Genomic DNA, 24,037 nt, shown 5'->3' on the forward strand with positions numbered 1-24,037 from the left:
CTCATCAAACTTTCACCCTTCAGTTTTAGCATCCATTGATAATTCTTACTGAATCAATAGTAGTTGCCAGTCTGCTGTTCGTATAAAAACCTTTCCAGGAAGCTCCATCTTTCAACTTCTACCTATTTTGTTAAGAACTTTGCCCAGCCTTAGTTGCAAGAGAGCCTGGGAAATGCATTATTATGTTATTCTGTTTTGGTATAGGCATATTGCTACCCCCAGTAAAATTGGGGTTCTCTTAAGTAAAGAGGGGAGAATAAAAGCTTACTACACCTTGCCAACCCAATAGCATCATTGTAAGGATTAAATTAAATGGTCTTTGTAAAAACATGTACCAAGGAGCCTATAACATGGTTGATATTTTAAAATATCCCTCCCCGACCTGTGGGAACAGGGTTTTGTTTGTTTTGTTTTGTTGATCACTTGTGGTCACATAGCTAGTAAATAGCAGAACAGGTCTACAAACCCTAGTCTGGTCCCTACACCATAGTTTCCTTTTGTTGGCTTTAGAAATTCTGTATTCTCTTAAATCTTTTCAGCTATATGACTAAAACTACCTCTACAGTATATTAATATATAAAACTATAATCTATACAACTGTTGTAGAATGGTCCTGTTTACTAGATGAAGATAACATTATGTATATATTAAATAATAAAACCTGACTTAAATATCTTTATATTTGGGTGTGTTCCTCTCCATGTAGTCCAAGGCAGTTGTTCTCTTTTGGGGTAATGGCTATTAATTCCTCCAGGAATCATAATCTGGAAAGACTTCGAGGGGAAAATGGTTAGAGAATAAGGGTGTCTGCTCAGCATTATAGATAAATACAACCCCGTGTTTTACTGATTCTTTGCAGTTTTAAAAATATTTAACAGAAAGAGAGAATTGTAAAACTCCTTTGTCTCCTGCCAACGTTAAGAATTGGAATTTTAAAATTCCCTTATCACAGAATCAGTATGAAAGAACATAAAATTTTAATACCAGTTGGCAGCAGAAAATGTCACTTCATTTAACTCAGAATTTTACACTGAACATCATGGAGAATAATAATATCAGTACATGACAGAAATAAAAAATGATGATAGAAAAGTGATAAATCAGGATACAAAATTGTATATACTCAATGATAATAGCTAAGTTTAAAATATATGGGGAATTCCCTGGTGGTCCGGTGGTTAGGACTCTGCACTTCCACTGCAGGGGGCCAGGGTTCGATCCCTGGTTGGGGAACTAAGCTACCACAAGCTGATCCTGTAAGCTGCTTGGGGTGGCCAGAAAAAAAAAAAAAGATTAAATAAAATAAATTTAAAAATTGGGTAAGTATTTAAAATATATACATAGGAAGAAGCCTAGAAAGAGATGTAGTACGATGTGAATTCAGAGTGGTTATATTTCGGTGGAAGGATATGGGGCATGTTTTCTTCTTTCAACTGTTCCATAATTTTTACTGAATAAATTTTTTTTTAAATAAACATGCCCTTTTTTTTCCTCTAAATAATCACGAATAATAACAAGCTTAGAAAAGGTATTAAGTAGAAACAGTTTCGGAAGAGAAACATCTGGAGCCCCTGGCAAAACTATTAGTTTGCTTTTGAGGAGAAACCCAAGGAGCCCCATGTTGCAGCTGATGCCTGAACTTGAATTTCATTTCATCCATCTTGGTACCATCTATTTTCCTCCCTCCCTTTCATTCTTTCTTTCCTTCTTTTCTCTTATACTGTAAGGTAGGTGAAGAGATTAATTTTAAGAAAGAGATAGAGTTTCATATAGTAGAAAGAACATTACAGTTTAAAGCCAGATAGATGTGAATCCTGGCATCATCATTTATTCATTCCACAAACATTAACTGAGCAATTACTATGCAGTGTACTGTTGTAGGCATTGGAGATTCAGCAATGATTGAAAACAGATGAAAGTGTCTGTTTTCGTGAAACTTATATTCTAATGGGGGTAGACAGTGTGATTTAAAAGGTCCTGGAAGGACCCTTGGATCAAAAAATACCTTCCTAACAGATGTTTACAATGCATAAAAGTATGCCATGAAGGACTTAGCCTTTTGGGTCAACAAACATCTTCTTTTAAAATGCAAATATCAATGAAAAGAGTACATCCTCATCATGCTTAACTGTCCTTCATATGTTAGTGTGAATTAATTGTCATATACCTCAGGAGCTAAATGAGAGCCATGCTTTGCTAGAATGAACATTTTAATTGCGAGAGGCCCATTAGGTACTATCCGGGAAGGGTACTCTTGAGTGGGTTTCCGGGTAAGCACTATGAGGGTCCTGTGGCACGAGGTAATTTAGGACGGGCAAAGTAGATGAAGAGAGAACAGTGGTAGGAAATAAATTTCACCCTTAACATGTATGAGTTTGTCTTGGGGATCCAGAAGTCTTCCCAGGTTTAGGTACCCTACCTGCCTCCTTCCCTTCATAGCCAAGTACTTCTTTTTAAAGAGTACCTTAGGACCAGGACATTCCTGAGATACATATCTGTGACCTTTCTAAATCCCTCACATTATCAAATACTCCTAGGATGTATCATCTCTTTCGCAAAATGATTAAGATATAAATGAACGAATGAATGAGTTCATTTTTTAAAAAGTAGTAAAGATCAGGAACAGCCCCATTGAGATGCAAATGCAAGTTCTCTGCTCATTCAGTAGCTTGCCTCTTGCTCACACGTTTATTTTTTTATTTATTTTTTAAATAAATAAATTTATTTATTTATTTATTTATTCTTGGCTGTGTTGGGTCTTCGTTTCTGCGCGAGGGCTCTCTTCAGTTGCGGTGAGCGGGGGCCACTCTTCATCGCGGTGCGCGGGCCTCTCACTGTCGCGGCCTCTCTTGTTGCGGAGCACAGGCTCCAGACGCGCAGGCTCAGTAGTTGTGGCTCACGGGCCCAGTTGCTCCGCGGCATGTGGGATCCTCCCAGACCAGGGCTCGAACCCCTGTCCCCCGCACTGGCAGGCAGACTCTCAACCACTGCGCCACCAGGGAAGCCCAGCTCACACTTTTAAATGACAGTTCACTGTCAGAGACCTCTGGGTCTCTGAAAATAACAAAATTTAAAACATGTAGATACCAAGGTTTATACTTTCATCTCTATCTCTACATCCTCCATCCTCCCTCTGGTTCACTTTTCAACTCAACCATGATGGTGCTTCTATTCCTGTTATTCTGAAATTGCGTCACGTAAGGTTGTGAAGAAGTTCTGTGAGAGTCTGGGGTCCATCCTGAGTCTTCAAAAGAACTCAGGTCAAAGAAGAGTCTCTTGTAAGGATATAGGGGAATCTTCAAGGAAATCTGTAGGAAGTACAGCCTGGCCTCATGAGAACTGGAGAGTCGACATGCAGGTAGTGTGTGTGTGTGTCTAGATATGTCAGGCTTCATAATCTCGTCTGTGCTTTTTTCAGTGAGTCTATTCCATTCTCTCGCTTTCTGTGCTGACTCACGGCCTCTCTGCTTCCAGGCTTGCAAGTGGCTTTGGCCACTGCCCGGACCCCAGCACATTCTCAATGTAACCTCACAGCTCAGCTCCCAGTAACTGACTCAGGATGACTCTGGGAATCTGACTGGCTCAGCTTGGGTCAGGTGTCCATCCTGGTCCGGTTAGAAGGTGTGCTTAATAAATGTTCCCTCATTATTGCTGCTTATGTTCTCCTTTATCTTGGCTTACAGAGTGTAAGGGAGGTGGGAGGACAGGAGATTTGGTGCATCCTGTTGCAAAGACCCTTTGGACTGTTCAGTTTTACTTGAGTTTAGTGGTAGTTGGTATTATTTCCTAACAACAACAATTACTGGCAACAATTTCTTGTGCTACACACTTTTCATATATTGTCTTCATTAACTGTCTCAACCTCCTTACTTTCATCCCCTTTGTGCAAAAGGAAACGGTTGAAAGAGCGAGGTTAAGTAACTTGCGAAGGTCACAAAGCTCAGTTACTGGGATTTGAGCTGAGATTTTTGTGACTGCAGAGCCTGTGCCCTCTCCTGATTTTCCACATCTATCCCTGGGCATGTCATTGGCTGCTCCTGACCACTGCCATAGCTTAACCCCAGTACTTCCCTCAGGTAAGCTCTCCCACTTTGGAGAAGTAGATAATTTGTTAGAAGGAGAACCCTAACCAATGGGTTACAGAGGTCCACCCAGTAACAGTGTTTCCCAGTTGTTTCCAGTCTGAGACAAAGCTGTGATCTTGCCAGAACATATGTAGACAAGAAGAGGTTGCTCTCTTGGTTTCTCATATTGAGTCATCCACCAACTCAAGAAGTGGTCCAAACACACACTACACTTTGGCTTTTATATAAGTTATAAGTTACCATTAATGTTCAGTAATAGCTTAGTGCTTAGTACCTGGTATGTGGTGGTATGTTCAATAAGCTTTTTTTTTTTTTTCCCGTTAAACTGAACTAGCCAACTTTAGCTTATATCCTCTCATAAAATTGAAGCCAAGGGTCATCAGAGCTGGTTTGTTATTATCCAAGGGTCTTACTTCATTTGAGCCACTGTAACAGAATACCATAGATTGGGTGGCTTCTAAACAACAGAAATTTATTTTCTACCAGTTCTGGTGGCTGGAGGCCCAAGATCGAGGTGCTGGCAGATTCCATGTCTGGTGAGGATCCACTTCCTGGTTCACAGACCTTTGTCTTTTTGTTGTGTCCTCACAAGGCAGAAGGGACAAGGGAGGTTCTGGGCCTCGTTTATGAGGGCACTAATCCCATTCGGAGCCCTCATGACCTAATCACCTCCCAAAGGCCCCACCTACAGTGCCATCACATTGGGTGCTAGGATTTCAACACAGAATTTGTAGGGGGAAACAAATAATCAGACTTTAGCACCAAGTTGAAGTTGAAGGAATTGAAAGGAATCGTGATTAACAGGTTAGCAATGTTTTGAATAGATGATTCTGTAAAAAAAAAAAATGACACTTTTCAAGTAAAAATGAGCCACAGACTTTCAAACTTTATACTTGAAGGAGACGATCCCAGTGGAGAGGGATCAACTGGACCATAATATCATCATTGTGTCCCCAGGATGTACCTCCTCAGGTCTCTCACAAATTACTCCTGCCACCAACATGTTGGCCTCTAGGAGGCACTGTTTCCCCTCCAAGTCTGTGGACCCGTCACTGGCTGTGAATCAAATCTACAGCTGAGCCTAACTAAAGCTGTGTTTTATCTGCTAGGAGATAACCACAGGGAAATAAACACCGAGAGTGAGAGTGATGCCAATCTTTATAATCTGGTTTATAAGGAGAGTGTATTGATCCTGTCTTCCTGGCTCTTGGACTATTGATGAAGATTGGGCCCTCTTTAATCCCAACATTGAGGAATCATTTACCAGGCTTGGTGCTAGGGGTTGGGCAGAACAAAATGCAAGATCCCTTCTCACAGTCAAGTCTAGTAGGGGAGAGACATGGCAAAGGAGAGGCCCTGACAGCCTTGCTTAGATCCACCCTCACAGTGCCTGGTTTTCTGCTTTGGCACTGAGGATACTTCCCTTCAGACAACACCTATCCCTGGCAGGGTGGCCATTGCAACACGCAGCACATTCCTAACTCATTTTGTCAATTCATGTACTTGATAATAGAGGGTCTGTTTGTTGCATATGCATTTGAATTTACTATGAAATAAATTTCTATTTTATGTATAAATTGGCCAAAAAACACGTATTGATAGTAATAGCTAAGAAAACCAATTAGCTAATTTATTTAATTGGGATTATGTTTACATCTTTATTCTCAAGATTCAATATTTAATATTGAATAATAGGTTCTACTCTCATTAAATCCAGTTCTGCTCTGAATAAATGTCATAAAATTTGAACGATACAAGTTTATTTTAATTTTATGAAATTTATATTTGGCAAGTCTAAGGCCACTCAACGTTTTTCTTTTTTTTTTTTTAATATATATATATATATTTTTAATTAATTAATTTATTTTTGGCTGTGTTGGGTCTTCGTTTCTGTGCGAGGGCTTTCTCTAGTTGTGGCAAGCGGGGGCCACTCTTCATCGCGGTGCGCGGGCCTCTCACTGTCGCGGCCTCTCTTGTTGCGGAGCACAGGCTTCAGACGCTCAGGCTCAGTAGTTGTGGCTCACGGGCCCAGTTGCTCCGCGGCATGTGGGACCTTCCCAGACCAGGGCTCGAACCCGTGTCCCCTGCATTAGCAGGCAGATTCACAACCACTGTGCCACCAGGGAAGCCCCACTCAACATTTTTCTAAATTGATTTGTTAAACCCTAGGATTCTAATAAAGCTAACCAATAACGATCCTTTATAGAAGAAATGTGAATGGCATCCTCATTCATCAATTTGATGATTGTTTGAAATGTTACAGATATTATCTCAGGTCCATTCTTTCACCCTAACCTGGTTGTGAATGTGCAGGACTGAAGGGCCACATGTCATGCACATATCTGTCTTTTATTATGCTCTTCTCCCATCAAACACATTTCCACATATATACTTGGTTACCTATGCTTTTACATTTCCCTTTTGCTGTTAAGGTTGTTAGCTTTCAGTTCCCACTGCTATGCATGATAGTCCTTTGCACTCTGATTTGCTCCTTGTGATCTAATGTGGACTTTTAGTAGTGGCCAGCTTTTATTGAGTATGTACTGTGTTCCAAACATTGTTCTAAGGACTTTGCAGGTATTAGCTAACAGAATCCTTGTAACTGCCCTTAGGTGGTCAGTAGGGTACCTACCATTATTATGCCCATTCTGTGATTATTTGGCCAAAGTCACACGGCCAGCAAGAGGCACAGCTTGGGATTCAAACCCCATCAAGCTAGAGTCTACAACACTATGCAAAAATATACAATACTGCCTCAATATTTAGGTGTATTAGAATAGCTGAAGTTCAAGGGTAAGTAGGATATTAGTAGAGTTTCCAAAGGACTCACCTGTGAATTACATCTTGTTACATATATAACCTCTTTGAGACTGTTTCCTCAACTATAAAATAGAAATAATAATAGAACTGACCTGATAGGACTGCTTGAGGATTAAATGAGTGTGTGTGTGTGTGTGTGTGTTTATGTATATATGTGTGTGCATGTATGTATGCGTGCCGTGCATATGTGAAGAACCTTAAACAGGACCTGGCATATAGCAAGTACTTATTATGCTAAGCACTATTCCTGTGTTCAATAAATGATAGCTGCTCTTACAATCATCTGTGAGTTTCAAGCACAGTAAGTCTTTCTGATATCCAATGGTCTAGGTACTGAGAAGCCCTCACGCTCACTCCTCCTTCATAGCCCTCTTCCACAGCTCCTTTACCCTCTACCAATATTTTTTTAACCTTTTTTTTTTAAATTTAAGTATAGTTAATTTACAATGTTGTGTTAGTTTCAGGTATACAGCAAAGTGATTCAGTTATATATATATATACATATATATATATGTACACATACACACACACACACACATATACATATATATTCTTTTTTCAGATTCTTTTCCATTATAGGTTATTACAAGATACTGCATATAGTTCTCTGTGCTGTATCGTAGGTCCTTGTTCACCCTCTGCCAGCTCTTAAGGACCCTGCCTGTGCTAAGGTGGAAGCTCTCATAAGTGGCTGAAGAAGAACATTTCCAGGGTCCCAGGGACTTGCCACTCCTTAGCCTTGACACCTGCTCCACCCTTTTTTCCCTGGCCGGCCTGCCCCCACTTCCACTCTTTCTCAGGGGACCCCTCTCCCCAGGCCCAGTGTGGGTGGAAGTGCTCTCTGGCTGTCCTGCTCTGCACAAGGCTTTTGTTTTCTAAATAAGCTTTATAGCTAATCAGGGGATGGCACTGCAGGGGAACGACCTGGAAACTAGCTGTAGGAAAATCCATAAGAAAGTACGAAGGTGACTTAATTTGGCTCTAGTCTATAATCTTGACTTGTGTTGAAATGGTAAACTAGCATCCATCCCCTTCAGGCTCTGCCTCTGTGCTTTTACTTTTGAGAATAAAACAGATTTACCTTAGGCTTTGGCCTCTTGTTTTCTTTGGGTGGGCCTTTACCTCCTGCTGCCCAGGCAGGTGTAGGTGTTCTGTTTCCTCAGGTGGGCCATTTGCATCTTTGAGGAACTGCAGGTGGGGACCTCAGGCAGTTAAATGTACCTTCCTCTCCCTGGGGATTATCCCCTCTGGGCATTTCCTCCCTAAATTGGGCAATGAGTTTAGGTGATCTCTGGGCAGGGCAAGAGGTAAAAAATAAACAAATAAAAAACAAAATTTCATAGAAAAATTACAAAGGGCATTTTGTCTAAGATCCAAAATATATTTATCAAGAGAAGCATTTACTCTGAGATAGACAAGAGGCGTTGCCATAAAATGAAATTATATTTAGGTTAAAATCATCTTGTAATCCAACTTGTAATCCATAATAAGAAAATGAAGTGACCTTAAAAACATTTTATGAGTCAAATGAATAGCGAAAGAGGGGAGGGAATTATGAACGAAAGGTAAGTTATTAGGCCAGCTGCCAAAGATATTAGTTAAAGGCACCCGTTGCCTCCTGTCTTCCTCCTGCCCCCTCCTTTGTTCTTGCTGGAGCCAGTGTGATATTTTTAAGAAAACCACATGTGGTTTCTCTCTAGGCTAACATACCTCAGTACTTCCCCATTGCCTTCAGGATAAAATTCAAAATGTTTGATTTATATAAGTCCCTCAGGCTTCACATTTGCCTTGCCCCAACTTCCTAAACTCCAGCTTCACTGAACAGCCTCAGTTCCTAACTGTTCTTACCTCCAGAAGTTTGGCCCGGCTTACCCTCCACCTAGACCACTTCCCATCCGCAAAGTTGGCTCCTACTCGTCTTTCAGTTTCAGTTCCCCACCTCCCAGAATCTGGTGCTCCCACCTGCCTCTCCTATAGATTTCATCCCACTGTGTTAAACTTCCCTGCTGGCTAATCTGTATGTCCAGTTCAGCAGACCTCAGTCTACAGGAGGCCCTGTTTTGTCTGTTTCACAGGCCTCCATCCAGGTTAGTGTTTGGCTCTTGTAGACACTTAGTAAATAGTTGTTGAATGAAAGGATGGCCAGGGGAGGAAGTTGCATAACTGATAAGTGCTGTGGATGGGAGGACTGACAGGTGTAGTCTTGTGGGCTGGGGGCTGCTCCCTCGTGCTGTGTCAGGTCTCTGAGTGCCTGGTCCTCACAGCTGGACCGTAAATTGCTTGAAACCCTGGAAAACTGGCTTCTGCTAACTGAACCTTGCACCGACCTTAAGTTTGTTCATTTGTTAATGTGTAGGAAGATATGTTAACTGTCAGGAGGAAGAGACTCCTTGTCAGCACTTTTTGTGCCCACAGGAAGTTACAAGGAAGCCAGATTACAATCAGAAGGTTGCTTGTGGGAGCCTCTTTCCTTCCTTCCTTCTGTAAACAGCATTTACTTATTAATTGCCTACTCTGTTGGAACAAAAGCATGTGGGTGATTTTAAGGACTGCCCTTCAGCTGAGGAAGTTAGGAGACTCTTCTTCCTGCTATGCTGGCATTACTGTGCCAGTATAGTGGCCCTAGCCCTGAATGCTGCAGGAATCACCCCTTAGGGTGGGCCCTGGGTGCCTTTCTTTTATCCTTCCAAGGTTGACCAACTGACCTTCTCACTGATGCCTTCTATTTACACATTCAGGCTGGTTATGTCCAGATTTACCTCATGGAAATACTTAGAAGTCTCTTCCGGGCCATTGACATACCTCTGCTGTGTCTGATGCCAATCTTATTTCCAAATTCCAGGGTAGGCCTGGTGGGCAGGGGTGTCCAGGGCAGTAATCACCTTGCTTGTAGCTTCCAAATATACTTCTGCTGATATAACCATAAATAATGCTTATTCTTATAGCAGGGCCCGTGTGGAGATTTAAAATTCAGTGTTTGCAATGAAATATTGGAAATACTTGATCATCAGGTTGTCAGGGAGAAAGAATTGCTATACACTTTTAGGCTTAGTTGTTGGGGGCCTTTGAATTAAACTGACAAAGAACAGATATGCAGGAGAAAAGACAAAATTTAATCACATGTTTTTATTAATGTGTGTTGAGGAGTTCACAGAAAATGTGACTCACAGGGGCAGTTAGGATTGGGGGCTTATATACCGTCTTAATGGAGGAAAGGGGAGGGGAGGAGGGCATTTACAGGAAAACAAAAGACTTCTTAATAAGGGAAGGGGAGGGGGAGAAAAGGCATGTATGAGAAAACAAGTTTTTGGAAAGGTAAATGGGCCCTGAGGAATATCATGGGAGATATGATAGTTTTTGTGACAATGTTTGTTTAGTCGTGGTGTGGTGACTTCTCAAGATCTCTGGTGATAAGAATGTTCCTTGGTTGGTTTCTGACAATTGGGTGCTTTGAGTTATTTTGGGAGGCTCTGCTTTCAGACAGATAAGAGATTTCAGGAACTCAAATGACTTCTGCTCAAAATAATTTTTATGCCACAGTGACATATTCTGGACCCCTTCACAGTGTTTTTACTCTAGAGTATTTCAGTGGGTAGGAGAGAATTGGATGAAATTGTTCTCCCAAATTATATCAGCATTTGTATTTAAGCCCAGAAACCTTCAAACGAGGGGCTAGAATATAAAACAAATAAAAACAAACATAGTGACTAGGATATTATTTACTGGATCCAGATGACACTGTTGTTTCAAGTGTAAAATATTGCTTACTCAACAAGATTCCTTTTAGCAAATTAAGGGGGATAAGAAAACAATTTTATTCAAACCAAATGGTTTAAAATTATTAGGCCAATTTTATTTAATCTTTTCCCAGTTTTAAGGGTGGCATTAATAAACTCTAATAGTATATTTTCTGCACCCTTTTCTCTGACAATAAAAAATAATCTCATTCATTCAAGAAATATTTATCTTACTAGCCCTGTTCTATTTGCTGGGAGTTTTATTTTATACCTGATTTTGTGATGTGCCAAAGATGCACAAGGAAACTAAATACAGGATCAAAAAGACCAAGAGCTTGCTACCCCCAGGGAGATGAAGTGAATGAAAACTTTGAGGAAGTGGCCACCAAAAGAGAAAGGAAAAAAACAGAGGTGTATGCCGAGCAGTCTTAACTCCTGAAAGGTTAGAATCGGTAAATTATGGCTAAAGCTGGAGAAAAGGTTCAGTACCTACAAAATAATGCAGCAGACCTTATCTTTTGGAGAAATAGGACACAGAAGAATAAATATCCTTGATATCTGTTGCGTTGACAGAATGACCTCATCTCTTTGGAACCTAGAAATCGAAAGAGTAATGAGGCTTTCTAGAATAGTGATGCCAGGTTAGAGGAGTTTGACCTGAGCTAGACAGGACTGAATTAGAGAATAGAGGGTTGAGGAGATAAGCTATTGTACAAATAATATGCTTTCTGATCAGCTGTATTTAATATATCATATGGTTTCTAAACATCTCCTAATTTGGTTCTTACAACAGTCCCTTAAAGTACTAGTGTTATTTCGATTTTACAGAAGAGGAAACAAATTATGTAACTATTCTTTTACTGATGAACATTTTGTCCTGTTTTTTTCCATGCTCAATTAAACATTTATATCATATGTCCTTAAGTACTCCTGTTTTTATGTATGTTGATTTCTTTGCATATTTTAATGGATAATACAAGATTACTTTTCCATATTTGCTCTGCTTATAACTAGGCAAGAAACGTACATATTTAAACCTGGAAGGAAATAAAAGTGCTAAGCTAACAGTATTTGTATTCGGTGGTGTAATTATGGCTGATGTATTTTTGCTTCCCGTTTTCTACATTTTTGTACTGAGTATGTATTAGTGAAAATGAAAATAATGCGTAAACTTACAAATCTGGTGTAGCTTAGGGAAATATTCATGAAACGTTTCCTAAAAGCAATAACTATAGGTGAAAACATTATCTCAGTGTAAGCCATGACACAGGCAGATAAAATCTGAAATACATTAGTTTCAAAATCAATATAGTATGTTGTGGTTCATAAACTAATTAGAATCAAATCTTATAAACACTTTATAAGGCATGCAGACAAGGCCAGGGTTATAGGAGGCTGGCTGGGTGGTCCAACTTGCAGGAGAAAATAAGAAAGGACAGTGGGAGAGGCAGGCTGAAGCAGTGAATAGGAAGGGCCCAACCTTCAGAGTCAGCTGTGGACTGACATGTGGTTTTGAACAAGTTCCCTCTTCTGTAAATGGAAATGATTCCCACCGTGCAGATCTGTGCTGAGAATGGAGCCAACTGGAGTGGGCTCAAAAAGGGGAGAAGAGGAATTAGAGAGAGCAACTATAGAAAACTCTTTTGAGGAATTGTACTCTAAGAAGCAGAAATGGAGAGGTAGCTAGAGGGGAATGTGGTAGGGGAAGTTTGTTGTTGTTTTAAAGCCCGTTTATGTGCTGATGGGAAGGATCCAGTGGAGAGAGAAAAAGTAGTGATGATGGAGAGAACTGCAGCAGTGGTGCTCTTGAGTAGGTGAGAGGGGAGGATTAGCCTTAGGTGGGCGCACAGTGTATGGAAAGCAGCAGGGGGACAGGGAGTGAGGTGCAGATGCTGGTACACGGGTGGGAGGGTTTGCAAGTGTCTTGGTTGCTCTTGACTGTGTTGTGGGATTAAGTCCCTCTAACAAACAGCACCACCAAAGGGAATGCATTGGGAAGGTAAGTGGGGGAAGTTGGCAAATTGAGGAGAGCAGAGAAGCCGTGACATAGTCGTTTAGGAGCGCAAATTGGTAGGAAACGTATAATCGCAGTGGCGGTGGAGGTAGGGTCACTGAGGGCCTGCTGGAAGTCAGTAGGCCAGTGAGGTCAGCTGGCACTGCTGTGTGTTCTCCTCCAGGCACAGTGATTGGGCTGAAGTCAAGGTGGCAGCAGGGCTGCTTCCTTCCGGAGGCTCTCGGGGAGAACAGGTTTCTTTGCCTGTGCCAGTTTCTAGAGGCCACTTGCACTTCTTGACTCATGGTCCCTTCCTCCATCTTCAAAGCCAGCAACACAGCGTTGTTTCATCTCCTTCACTGACTCTGCTTCCTTCCGCACATTGCCTTCTCTCTGACGCGGACCCTCTGGCCTCCCTCTCTTGAGGACCCTGGTGATGGCTTTGGGCCCACCCAGATACTCCAGGACAGTCTCCCCCATCCTCAGATCCTTAATCACATCTGCAAAGTCCCTTTTTGCCATGTAAAGTAACATATTCACAGGTCTGCGGATGAGGACTCGGACATCCCTGGGGGGCCATTATTCTGTCTCCCAGAATTAGTGAAGTTGAATATGTTTTCATATGATTATTAGCTTTTTGTATGTCTTCTTTTGTGAATTACCCATTCCTGACATTTTTTTCTATTAGTTGTTAGTCTTTCTCATTCATTTGTAAGAACTCTTTGTCTTAAGGCTATAAACCCTAACAGTGCAGCATTTTGCATATTTCACCCCAGGTTATTGCTTGCTTTTCAACTTTGTTTACAAGGTATTATCTGACTTAACAAAAGCGTGTTACTTTTTAAAACTTTATATTGTGGAAGATGTCAAACAAATAAAAATAGAGAGATTAGTATATTAAATCTCCACATATTTATCACCAAGCTTAAATAATTATCGACTCAAAGCTAACCTTATTTTATCTGTACTCTTACCTACTTCCCCTAAATTATTTGTTGTATTGAATACCAGACATCATATCATTTCATCCACGAATATTTCAGCAAAATACATTAATTTTACGATTTAAATTTTCTTAGATTATTTTATCTAAGGTTTCTGGGTTTGGTGCCATGTACAAAAAAGCTCAATTCACTTGTCTTTTTAAAGGGGATGAAAATAGAGTCTGAGTATATGTTTTTGTACCTTTTAAGGAAGTCATGTTCCCTTTTTCTTAACTTGTTTTTATTAGGACCATTTTCTGACTGCTTAAACCAAGTATATTTGAGCATACGGAAAATGCTGTGAATTCGACTTCATGTTACCCTTTGCGTGCCTGTGGACAGGGGACTGTGTAAAAGGATTACAGTTATAAAATTAGCAGCCTGCCCATTGGTGCCCGCACTCCTGATTTAGTCCTCTTTCCATGACGACACTGATGATTGGGAACAACTGCTACAAGACTGGCAATTGTCTGCCACACCTGCGTCATTTACACTTTTCAGTGTTTTTTTGCCAAGGCCTCTGGGCACTGGGAAGTAAAAACAAATACGAAGCGGAGGGGAAGACCGAATCCCCTTCTTCATAGTCAGTCTGCTGCTTGGTGACCCCGTTCCTGTTCTCAAAGGGGTGAGCCCCACGGTCCTTTGTTTCACACAGCCCACTCTGGGATGGACTGTTGGCAACCAGAGACGGGATCAGAGAGCCATTGGCTTCCACGTCAAAAAATAAGAAATATAACCAGTACAGTTATTAATTAGGACTGGGAAAGACTAGGTGATCCAGGTGATATCTTAGGGTTCCAGACATAAAAGGGGGTGGCAGGGCGGCAGTTCAGCGTGTGCTTGTCAGAGCTAGCACCTCCACAGCCAAACATGACTCAAACCTTACTACCATAAATACCAACTGATTTGTTTGGCAGCCTCTAACTTCCTACTCGTACGTAACTCCTTGCGATCTGGTTTCCACCCCTTTCTCTGAAAATTCTTCTTTGGAAGGTTACCAGCCAGGTCCTGGACATTATTTCATTCTCTGTCCTGTGTGTCCTTTCTTTGGCAAGTGACTGTTACTGGCTCCCTTCTTTAAACTTCTTGCTCTCTTTTGCGATGCTAAGCGACTCTGAGCGGGGGCTACTCTTCGCTGCGGTGCGCAGGCTTCTCATTGCGGTGGCTCTAGGTGCGCGGGCCTCAGTAGTTGTGGCACGTGGGCTCAGTAGTTGTGGCTCATGGGCTCTAGAGCGCAGGCTCAGTAGTTGTGGCGCACAGGCTTAGTTGCTCCGCGGCATGTGGGATCTTCCTGGACCAGGGCTCGAACCCCTGTCCCCTGCACTGGCCGGTGGATTCTTAACCACTGCGCCACCAGGGAAGCCCCTCTGTGTGTATCTTTGAGTGCTGTGGTCGCTGCCTCCTCTCCCTTCATCCCTTAATTGTGGCGCCTCTGTAGGCTTTGAGAGTCACCTGTGCTTCTCTCTTAGCACTCACTCCTCAGCTTCAACTCTTTTGCTCCCAAAAGCTCCATTTTCAAGCCTGAGCTCCTGACCCACGTTTCTAGCTAATTTCCGGGGATGTCCAGGTTGACCTGGCTTACTTCGGACTTCTGAGCCCAACTCCTGCCTTGAACTTTAGACCCTGGACACTAGTACCCAGCACCTCCAGGCTCGGACCCACCCAGTTCAGGAGATGGTCATGGCAGCAACCAAAAAGGATAACAGTTTGGTGACTCTTAGAATTGAGTCTGATTGCTATAAACCAGGCAGGCCTGAATTGAACCTGTGGTACCTGAGAGGGGCTGCAGTCACACAACCTTCCCTCGAGGGCACCTGGATACTACTTGTCTTTTCTCTTCAAGAACTTCACTTTCGGGACTTCCCTGGCAGTGCAGTGGCTAAGAATCCGCCTGCCAATGCAGGGGACACAGGTTCGAGCCCTGGTCCGGGAAGATCCCACATGCCATGGAGCAACAAAGCCCGTGTGCCACAACTACTGAGCTTACGTGCCACAACTACTGAAGCCCTAGAGCCCGTGCTCTGCAACGAGAAGCCACCGCAATGAGAAGCCTGCCTGCCACAACGAAGAGTAGCCCCCGTTCACCGCAGCTAGAGAAAGCCCGCGCGCAGCGATGAAGACCCAATGCAGCCAAAAATAAATAAATAAAATAAATAAATTTATAAAAAAGAACTTCACTTTCCCTCTAGGTCTGAAGCCTGTTTTCCTGAGGCCCTGAAAATATTGATTAGTTTTCCCATGTCCCTTCCCAGACAATCAAATCTTGTTTTTTCCCAACCCCACAAGTGTTGTGTCCTAACCTTCTCTGGCAGAATCTCCTGGGTACTGGGCCTTAAGCCATAGGGCTATTCTGGACATTCATAGGTCTTGACCATTACCTCTTCTCAAAGTCCTGCCTTCTTTTGTGTCCTGCTGCTCCAGCTTCCTTCATGCTTTTATTACTTCATGCTAATAATTTCTGGAAATCCCTCCAACTGTTATTTCTGGATGTGGTACCTCATACTTCAGCTCATCCTACCTTCTAGTGCCATCTTAAATTCTTCCTGGAGGGACTTCCCTGGTGGCACAGTGGTTAAGACTCCACGCTCCCAGTGCAGGGGGCCCGGGTTCAATCCTTGGTCAGGGAACTAGATCCCACACGCATGCCACAACCAAGAGTTCGCATGCCACAACTAAGGAGCCTGCCTGCTGCAACTAAGACCCGGCACTACCAAATAAATAAATAAATATTTAAAAAAAAAAAAAATTGTACCTAGAAGTTGGTGAGGTATAAAGATATACTTACCTTTAAAGTAGAATTTTTTTACAATTATTAATTTTATTAGCATTATTTTTATTATTTATTGTCAACTGCATATCATATGAAAGGTTGGAGGGCCAGGCTTTGCTAGTGTCCCATAAAGTCAAGATAGCACTCTTTTGACATATGGGCTTATTTACTAAAGTTGTACCTAAAATATTTTCAAATACTCGCTTTATCGTGTTGCTGCATGGGAAAATGCCTTCGGTTACCTTTCACCCCAAGCCATATAATCCACACTTACTGGTATGCTATTGGAGGTCTTCTGCAGATACTCTCTAGTATTTTTTTTTTCATTCATTTTTTTTTCAGTTTTATTGAGATACAATTGACATACAACATTGCGTACTTTAAGGTGTACAGTGTGAGGATTTGATATAACTCTTTAGTATTATTAATAGGGGGATTCTGTTTCCTCCTCTTCCTTTTCTTTTGCCTCTCTCCCTCCCATTCTAATTCATTCATTGGCTAAATAATTATTGATCACCTAGAGAGGCAGGTCAGTATATAAAGAGGAGAAGCCGGCGGCAGTGGGGGCTGCAGAAGACTGGAGGGACGATGCCCGCCACCCCAAGGGAGCGGCGGCAGCTCATCTCCCCGTTGTTTCCGTGTGGACTGTGGGTCCAATGTTGTCAAATCGTTACCTTTTTCAAGAGAAGCTGGACATTTAAATTTTGGTGTGAAATCTCCCAATTTTAAATGTTAGTAAGAAATTCAAAAACCTTTTAAACCCTGTGAAGGCTAAGCAGAACAGCTGTGAGCTGGATCTGGCCTGTGGGCTCCTAGTTTGCACCTCTACTCTCCAGAAACCCCTCCAAGCCCCTCCATGTTCCCTGATCCCTTGTGTTTTCCTGGCTCTTCCTTTTGTCCTTTGCATCCCATTAGCTGGACTGCCCAACCCCATTCTCTCCATTGATCTAAATCCTAACTCCTACCTGACCTTTAAGATCAAACTCAAAGTCTGCTGTGTGGCATGCTTGGCTTTTCAGCAGCAAGTAGGGGAAACCAGAATCAGCAGTGGGTTGACATGTGGTCTAGATACCAAATCCTGGGAGGTCAGCCAAGGCAGGGATCACATTCTTGATCTACAAGTGCGGGGAACAGAGAGCCAGAGGACAAGAAGTTTGTGACTTGGGTGAAGAAGTCTGAGCAAGTACTAGACGCAAGACACTGAAGATCAGAATGGCGCTTCAGAATAGTCCCAAGACAACAGCTTTTAAAAATATGACAGAATTTTCTAGTTTTTGAAGGGAAAGAAAACAGGAAGGGCGACTAACCTACTCTGTGCTAGGTATGTCTCAAAGTCATACCAAAGTTTAGAGAGATCAAATAGCTTACTCATGTCATACAGCTAAAAAATAGCAGAGAATTTAGATTTTCAATTCTTTGTGGAAACCATTATACCAGTGGCTCTCAATTTTGGCTGAATATTAGAATCACCTGGGGAGTGTGTGTGTGTGTGTGTGTGTGTGTGTGTGTGTGTGTGTGTGTGTGTGTGTGTGTGTGTGTGTGTGTGCGTGCGCCTCTGTGTCTGTGTGTTTAGGCAATATATCACTGTCTGGAGTTTGATCCCTGGGGAGCTTTAAAAAATTCAGGTGCCTGCGTGGCACCCCATACCAATTAAATAGAATCTCTAGTGGTAGGATTCAGGCATTGGTAGTTTTCAAGGTTCCCCAGGTGATATCAGTGTGCAGCCAAGGTGGAGACCCCCTGAGTCCTTCCCACAATATTGACTCCTGCTGAGCATTGCTCACAGAGAAAGGAAGCAGTGAGTAATAAACAGATAGGGGTCAAGGAGGCCAGTGGAACTCAAGTAGTATTATTTTAATTAGTTCTTCCTTCCAGTGGAAATGTACATCTGTACTCATTGTACAACCAGATATCCAGTCTGGGAGTTGAGGGAATAAGTAGGAACCAGTCAGTGGAATTGAGCAATGAAAGTATAAAATATTGGTTTTTGTTTTCATTTTTGTTTAAGTGTACAATTCAATAGTTTTTAGTGTATTCATAGAGTTGTGCTTTACCATCACCACAGTCAATTTTAGAACGTTTTCATCACCTCAAAAAGAAACTCCATACCCTTTAGCTGTCAACCACCAGCCTTAAGCAACCACTTATCTACTTTCTTCTCTATAGATTTTCCTTTTCTGGACCCAAATGTTGATTTTTTAACCCAGGTGCTTCATTGATGCAGGACCCATGCTGATCCTTGTTATTTTTATCTATTTTTTACTTTTTATTACACCATAACATGTGTACAGAAAGAAAGCATAAACCATAAGTCTACAGCTCAATACAGTTTTGCAAACTGAGCTCACCATGTAACCAGTACCAGGTCAAGAACAAACCTTATCAGCATCTCAGAAGCTTCCCTTGTGCCCCCCTCCTTCAAGGGTAACCATTCTCCTGACTTATACAAGCATAGGTTAGTTTTGCCTGCTTTTGAATTTTGTACCAGTGGACTTAACAGAATATGTCCTTTTTTGTTTCCGGCTTCTTTTACTCAACATTATGTTTGTGAGATCCATACTTGCCAGTAGCCATGGTGATCTTCTGATGTTAAATTCACCTAGTTTCCTGCAGAACAAATTATTTGGAAAGATTCATTGAGACTCTAAAATATTCTTCAGATGATTTATTGAATAAGCCACCTCCTTTGGTCAGTATGAAAATAATCTAGTCCTGGAGGATTTTTTTGGAAATTTAAATTCAGAAGACTGAAATTGTTGAGGGCAAGTGAAAGCATCTCCGGCTTGCGGAGCTAGTTGGACTAGTCGGTAAACTTGAACTGAATGAACTTTAATGTTTATAAACATTTAACAAACATAAGAAATTGAATTCCTTATCTAGGTCTTTCTTCCTGGGATCTTTTATTTTGGCATGTCTTTGGGAACTGCTTATGATTTTTCCTCCTATATAATTTTTTTTTCTTTCACATCTAATATCCAATACTGTAGACCAACCCCTTTCTTCACTTAGGAATATTTAAGACCAAACATAAGGCTAGGGATGAAGTAGCGTTTTTATACCTGCAAGTGTTAGGAAGTGCCATATGATTTGCTCCTAGTTTCCTTAGCAATTTCTTCTCTCCTTGCACACTCAAACAAGCTAGTAGAATGCATGCTAAACATGGCGAAGAACTTTGCACAGAAATTTGTTCTCTGTGGAATTTCATTTTATGTACCAACAAGGTTTGCCCTTCAGTATAAAGCACAAGCAGGTCTTTGTGAATCAGGTCTTTCCTAATGTATTTGAATTTTCAGGTGCCTTAGGGAGGCTCTGAAAGCAGGGGGAGGGATGTGGGTCTTGGGCTGTGCTTTCTTATCTAGAATATCACAGAGCAACTGGGGTATGAGGTCGGTGTCTTGATTTGAGACCAACCAGATCAGAAGCATTGAAAATGGAGGCTCTGTGACGTTTAAAATACACACAACAAACATAGTAACCCATAAATGTGCTTCCTTCACTAGATACTACTTCCCTGTGTCCATAAAATTAGCAATGATGTTTCGTCCTCAGACCAGAAATTTCCAAAAATGATGTGAAATATGTATCCCTAAGCCAACTGGCAGAAACCAATCACTTCTACAGATTTCTATGACTAAGTGTAGCTCCAGCTTACTCTGTGATTCCCTTAAGACCCCACATTTTATAGGAAAGGTCATCACACCCCTGCCTGTTCCAAGGGAAGGAAAAAGGACTGCTCTTAAATGCTTAAAAACTCTATATTTTCTCAGTTTGTAGTGAAAAATAGGGAGGAAACGCAGAGTTCATGGAAACTAAGCCCAGCTTTTCTGAGACGTCTTTGCCCATGATGGTCATCTTTGCCCACCACAGAAATAGGTTCTGGGGTGAAAGTGCTTGTGCAAATATTTTTTCTAGGATTTATATACAGTGGGAAAGCTTAAAGAAAATGTTTCTTTAAATGCTATTTACCCTACACCCATCCTTTCTGAGATATCATGCCCAGCCTTGATATCATTATTGTGGTAACACCAAACTGCCTAATCTTGCCAGCCCTGTCACCGCTGCTGCACCTCTGTGCTTGCTCTTCCTTCTGCCTGGGCCAGCTGTTGTCAACCACTGCACTTTCTTCACTGGCTCATTCTTACTTCACCTTCAAGATTCAGCTCAGGTGGCATCTGCTCCAGGAATTCTGAACCTCCAGTTTGACGTAATTGCCCCTTCTGTTTTTGTTTTGTTTTTTTTCTTCCACAGTACTTCCCACCCAGCAACTCTCCAGGGCCCAGGTAATGCCCTGAAAGTTGTGAGCGACCCTGTATTTTTTTTTTCTTAAGCTTTTTATTTTATATTGGAGTATAGCCAATTAACAGCGTTGTGATAGTTTCAGGTGCACAGCAAAGCGACTCAGCCATACATATACATGTATCCATTCTCCCCTCCCATCCAGGCTACCACATAACATTGAGCAGAGTTCCCCATGCTATATAGTAGGTCCTTGTTGGTTAGGTTATCCTTTTTAAATATAGCAGTGTGTACATGTCAATCCCAAACACCCTAACTCTCCCCCCACCTCACCCTGCCCCGTAACCATAAGTTCATTCTCTAGGTCTGTGAGTCCGTTTCTGTTGTGTAAATACGTTCATTTGCATCATTTCTTTTTAGATTCCGCATATAAACGATATCATACGATATTTCTTTCTCTGTCTGACTTACTTCACTCAGTATGACAATGTCTAGGTGCATCCATGTTTCTGCAAATGTAATCGCCCCTTCTGTTTGTTCTCACTGCACCCTGAGCAAATCTCTGTCTTAAACCTTAGCAGATACACTCCTTGAAAGCAAACTATTAATGACAGTTAAAATGATGACTTATATAACTGTCCTTTTATTTTTCTTTTAAAAATCGTAATATTGGCCCATTTCCAAACTTTAGGTTTAGTTTAATCCTTAATGGAAAACATACGGCTTTGTGAAATGCACACTATCATTATTTTGTCTACTATTACTCAGAAACAATTTAGATGAGGATTCTATCTAACTCTAAGGGTCCTTAAGCACACCATTGATGCTGAGCAAATATGGACTGGAATACACGTTTTAAAAAGTTGTCTCATTCCCTGCTGTTGTTTTTTGTGTCTCTGTGTGTCCCTTCCTTTACTAACCCCTAGATTTTCTCTTCTAATTTCCAAAAAGCAGTTCCTTGTTTATGCTGTTTACTCACCTTATGGATTTGGGTTTCCAAGACTACCCCAAACGAGACAGTTTATTTCCCCTTTCAGAACCATGTCTGAAAGCCGTATACCTGTCACCTAGTGAAGGGTGATATCTGGGCTATGACCATATGGCCTAACAGAAATCATGATAGTTTATACCTGTGCTACGAACTGAATATGCAGCAGTTCTGTGAGATAGGAACTGCAGTTGTGCCTTTTTACAGACAAGGAACTGATTCAGAGAACTTAATAACTTGCCCAGCATCCTACAAGTTTTAAATGAGGAGCTGGGTTTAAGAACCAAACTCCACCGGATTCCAGAACTTATGCTTTAAAATTTTTTTAACTGTTTTATTCTGAAATAAGTATAGATTAATAGGGAGTTGCAAAGAAATGTACAGGGAGGTCCTGTGCAACCTTCACCCCATCTCCCCCAATTTGACATCCTGCATCACTGTAGTATACTATCAACACCAGGAAATAGTTCAGCATCCGTTAGTAGGGTAAGCTGAGGTCATTGATTAGCATGGAATTTTAGTTAAATATGGCTTTTGAATGAAAATAACATTCTTTATATTGTAAAGGCTTCATTTTAATAAACAACTCATTATTACCATGATATACATTGAAGAAGAATGTGGTTTAGATCACTGGTTCTTAACCTTTTAGGACATAGATATATTTTAGAAGGCAATGAAATATGGACCTTTCCAGCAAAAAAAGACACATGCACGCATATATACAAAATGTTCATGGTTTCATAAACATCCTCTATCTCCATCCCTCAAAATGTGCATAGACTCAGCTTAAAAACTTCTGGCTTAGACATTTAAGGAAATTACATTTGAGAATTCCCTGGTGGTCCAGTGGTTAGGACTCGGCACTTTCACCACCAAGGCCTGGTCAGGGAAGTAATATCCCACAAGCTGTGCTGCGCGGCCAAAAAAAACCCCAAGAAACAAAAAAAACCATTACATTTACTTACATCTGAAACAGTCTTTCTTAGTGCTTTTTAAATCTTTTCCCATCTCTGCTTAAGAAAAGCCTCCAAAGCCTCTTATTACTCTTTTACTTAAGGGGCTGAAAGTTCCTTGGATTTTCTACAGCTCTTGGTTGCTTAGGAAAAAACTCCGCTTCCAACATTATTGCTCCTATGAACACACTTTATCTGGGTCTGCTTTCTTGTGCGTAAAAGTCCTTAGGTCAATAACTTTTATTTTATTTTATTTTATTATTATTTTTTAAACATCTTTATTGGAGTATAATTGCTTTACAATGGTGTTTTAGTTTCTGCTTTATAACAAAGTGAATCAGCTATACATATACATATATCCCCATATCTCCTCCCTCTTGCATCTCCCTCCTACCCTCCCTATCCCACACCTCTAGGTGGTCACAAAGCACTGAGCTGATCTCGCTGTGCTATGTGGCTGCTTCCCACTAGCTATCTGTTTTACATTTGGTAGTGTATATATGTCCATGCCACTCTCTCACTTCATCCCAGCTTACCCTTCCCACTCCCAGTGTCCTCAAGTCCATTCTCTACATCTGCGTCATTATTCCTGTCCTGCCCCTAGGTTCTTCATAACCATTTTATTTTATTTTTTTAGATTCCATTGTATATGTGTTAGCATACAGTATTTGTTTTTCTCTTTCTGACTTACCTCACTCTGTATGACAAACTCTAGGTCCATCCACCTCACTACAAATAACTCAATTTTATTTCTTTTTATGGCTGAGTAATAGTCCACTGTATATATGTGCCACATCTTCTTTATCCATTCATCTGTCGATGGACCCTTAGGTTGCTTCCATGTCCTGGTTTGTAAATAGAGCTGCAATGAACATTGTGGTACATGACGCTTTTTGAATTATGGTTTTCTCAGGGTATATGCCCAGTAGTGGGATTGCTGGGTCATATGGTAGTTCTATTTTTAGTTTTTTAAGGAACCTCCATACTGTCCTCCATAGTGGTGTATCAGTTTACATTCCCACCAGCAGTGCAAGAGGGTTCCCTTTTCTCCACCCCCTCTCCAGCATTTATTGTTTGTGGATTTTTTGATGATGGCCATTCTGACTGGTGTGAGGTGATACCTCTTTGTAGTTTTGATTTGCATTTCTCTAATGATTAGTGATGTTGAGCATTCTTTCATGTGTTTGTTGGCTATCTGTATATCTTTTTTGGAGAAATGTCTACTTAGGTCTTCTGCCCATTTTTGGATTGGGTTGTTTGTTTTTTTGATATTGAGCTGCATGAGCTGCTTGTAAATTTTGGAGATTAGTCCTTTGTCAGTTGCTTCATTTGCAAATATTTTCTCTCATTCTAAGGGTTGTCTCTTCATCTTGTTTATGGTTTCCTTTCTCTAGGAGATGGGTCAAAAAGGATCTTGCTGTGATTTATGTCATAGAGTGTTCCACCTATGTTTTCCTCTAAGAGTTTTA

General features: G+C 41.3%; 1 protein-coding gene and 1 long non-coding RNA gene across 4 annotated transcripts in view; one reads left to right on the plus strand and one right to left on the minus strand.

Annotated features, from left to right (window-relative positions):
* The window catches only part of G3BP2 (G3BP stress granule assembly factor 2), a 68,105-nt gene that overhangs the window by 9,736 nt on the left and 34,332 nt on the right, over positions 1-24,037 (plus strand). The window lies entirely within an intron of this gene.
* LOC309627962 overlaps positions 1-24,037 on the minus strand; it is a 42,111-nt gene that overhangs the window by 5,629 nt on the left and 12,445 nt on the right. The window contains exons 2-3 of one of the 2 annotated variants that reach the window (XR_014244065.1): positions 9,708-9,816; positions 4,316-4,915 (exon numbers count right to left, since the gene is read on the minus strand). This is a non-coding gene — a long non-coding RNA (uncharacterized lncRNA). Of the gene's footprint in view, positions 1-4,315; positions 4,916-9,707; positions 9,817-24,037 lie in introns of those variants that run through there. The other variant, XR_014244064.1, reaches the window with a different exon arrangement.

This window comes from Balaenoptera borealis, assembly GCF_965194805.1.
Source record: "Balaenoptera borealis genome assembly, chromosome: 4".
Taxonomy (NCBI): Eukaryota; Metazoa; Chordata; class Mammalia; order Artiodactyla; family Balaenopteridae; genus Balaenoptera; species Balaenoptera borealis.